This window comes from Egretta garzetta, unplaced genomic scaffold, assembly GCF_000687185.1.
Source record: "Egretta garzetta isolate BGI_Z169 unplaced genomic scaffold, ASM68718v1 scaffold229, whole genome shotgun sequence".
Classification (NCBI taxonomy): domain Eukaryota; kingdom Metazoa; phylum Chordata; class Aves; order Pelecaniformes; family Ardeidae; genus Egretta; species Egretta garzetta.
In genome coordinates this window covers 1,077,401-1,080,575 of record NW_009270000.1, presented here as the reverse complement: position 1 = coordinate 1,080,575, position 3,175 = coordinate 1,077,401, and positions in this window count along the sequence as shown.

The window sequence follows — 3,175 nt, the reverse complement described above, 5'->3', positions numbered from 1 at the left end:
ACAACGGGAGTAGCTAATCTCTATGATGTTTTTCTTCACCCTGCTGTTACATTTTCTGTATCGTCTATTATAAGTCACACCTTGCTGACGCGGCATCTTTCAGCTTGCAGCTGCTGTAAGGTAGGGATCAAATGTAGCAGCGGCTTTTGGGCCGGGAGTGCGTGGGCTGGGCTGTGCCCCAGGCCCCAGGTCAGCTCCCAGAGCTGCTGCTACGCGGGGCAGCCACGCTCGCCTCCACTCGGGCCTCGCTCAGCCCCGCGCGGGGCGGGGAAGGTGGTGCGCGCGGGGGTTCTGTTCAAGTATCTTGTTTCTCTTCCTCGTTTTCTGACTGCTCACTTGGAGGCAGACAAGGTTTGCAGGGCAGGAAAGTGGAACGCTTACCCTTATCGTGAAAAAGAACTCTTCTTTAAACATGTAAAGCACTGCAACGTACCGGAACTCTGGAAAATCAGAGCTAAAGCAACTAAAACTAGGATTATTTTATTATGCACAGCAGTTATCTGTAAGACAGGATTTAACGTGATTTGATCCTACCTGTGCTGTGAATACACGCTCATTAAAATGTTTAAAGCCTGAAGATACATAGAAAGGTTCCCAAGAACATTATGTTCCCTGCAGAAAATAAAATACCCATTAATAAATGCACCCGTCAATATGAGATGACACCGCTTCCCCTTTAAAGAAACAAGAAATGTAAATGCAGTACTTTAATTCCTGAGACACTGATTATTTAAAATGAAGACTGACTGCTTTGTTCTACCGCGGGCAGCAGCAAGGGGCCCGAAGCGCGCCTTGCAAAGGGGCTTGCCTCGCTCCGCACGCCCATCGCTGTATCGCAGCGCCCCTGTGCACCGTCTGAGGGCACGCTTACTACTTCTGCTCCTCAGAACTGCGCCACGGGAGATTCGTAAACAGATCTGGAGTGGCTCCAACCAATTTTCCAGCATTCATAAACCCTGCCAGGCCTCTTGGCCTGCACGCGGTGCTGTGCTAACGACACAGCCGCAGCTTTTGGATCCATGCTGGCTTGCATCTGGCTGGGTTGGGATGGCAAGCAGCTGTGCTCAAGTGGCCCTGCAAAAGGCCGCAGAGACACAGCCGGGGCGGGCTGTTCCCTCAGGGCTTGTCTTTGCTAAGAAAAAAGATGCACTTAATAATGCTCAACCAATCATTTACAATTTTAATGTTGTGAAGGTAATCTGTACTTCATACTTACACATTAGGTTGCGCCCTGTGTCTCTATATTCCTTATGTCAGTTTGTTTAAGGTTCAAGGAAACCAGCATCTATTGATCCCCTCCTTACGGAAAAACGCACAAAGCTGTTACGGCAGGTAGAGGCCTATGCAGCCTCGGAGGAAAGAAGAGGGAGGTAGCGGTTCTTCACCTTGACGTGGTCAGGAAGAGTTTTCCTGTGGATACAAACCCTGATTCTTCTCTTTCAGTGCAGCACCACCTAGTGCCTTTGCCACATCCTGGAAACAAATGGTCTGCGATTGCCCGAGACCCGATCCTCTCAGAGGAGAAAGCACTCAGTGCAGCTCCAGACCGCAGAGCATTCAATTTTCATTGAGGAGTCACACCTCTGCTGTGAGGACAGGCTGAGAGAGCTGGGCTTGTTCAGCCTGGAGAAGAGAAGGCTGCGGGGAGACCAGGCTGCGGCCTTTCAGTACTTAAAGGGGGCCTATAGGAAAGACGGGGAAAATCTTTTTAGTAGGGCCAGCTGTGACAGGCCAAGGGGGGACGGTTTTAACCTAAAACAGGGTAGGTTTAGACTGGATATAAAGAAGAAATTCTTTGCAGTGAGGGTGGTGAGGCACTGGAACAGGTTGCCCAGAGATGTGGTGGAGGCCCCATCCCTGGAAACGTTCAAGACCAGGTTGGTGGGGCTCTAGGCAACCTGATCCAGTTAAAGGTGTCCCTGCTCATTGCAGGGTGGTTGGACTAGATGAGCTTTAAAGGTCCCTTCCAACCCAAAACATTCTATGATTCTATGAAACAAATAGCCTCTATACAGGTCACTGTTGGCATGAAGAACGAATGCCTACACTAGAGATACATTTTGACTCATGGGCAGACAGCTGGGATCTGCTCTCACTTGACCAGACGGTCTGCAGGATCTCACCCTAGAGCTGGATTAAAGCCTTTCTAGAAAGCTCCTTTAAGCAAGTCAAAGTAGCAGAAGATTCATCGCCCTTGCTGGTAAACTTCAACAATGCTTAAATCAGCTTAGTAATTGGAAACTCCACCTTAATTCAAGATCCAGCCTAATTTCAGCATACTGCCTCTTGGAGCTTATCTGTGAAATGTAATCCTTGTTTCCCAAAACTTCCTTTTCACGTCTAGGAGCCTACACTAGACAATAAAATCAACTTTTGTTGTTGTTATTCCTGACAAACTGAAAAGACTGAAATTTCTAAGCCTTCCATTTAAAGGCTTACTTCCAAGCCCTGGGTTATTATTACAGCCATTTTGTCTATTCCTCTTCGACTGTTTGGAATTGAAAATCATATTTGGTGAGCAGTATGTTTATCAAGGACAGATTCTTCTCTTTTTGGGTACCACTTCTATAGCAAAAGGAGGGCCAGAAGTGCAAATGCAGTCAACCAAACACTGGCAGAAGCTCTTATGGCCGCAGCTGCTAGAGAGCTGGTGGATATCAACGCTGGGTTTCTAGAGGTGGTAGCTAGGAGGGGCCTGAGGAAAGGATGCTTCTTTCTGGCATTCCCTTCCTTTTCATGTGTTTAGGCACTGTGTTAGTTTCTTTAATCACAGCCTAATACCAAGGGATTTTGTGGAAGCAGTTGAGACTCATGTCTCCACATCTACCATTTTTAGTATCTTTAAAACTGTTTTTTATTGTCCTGGAGTCTCCTGGTCATTGCCATCACACTTGTCCTTCAGTGCTCCTTATCCATCATCTATCACCGAGTCTTAAAATAATTGCCGGTAGAGCAGTCACACCCTCTCCCCTTAATAAAGTTCTTCCGTTGAGGATTTTTTCTCTTACTCCACGTTTTTCTACAACCCAAACGTGTTTCGCCCCCAACACCCTTTTTTTTCTTCTTCGCCCCCATCTTCGCGCAACCACGGCTTTTGGGCCTCTAACCCCGCCTCAGCCCTTCAGCGCTCGGCCCTCCGCGCCGGCATTCCCCGCCCGCGGCACCGCGGCAGCTT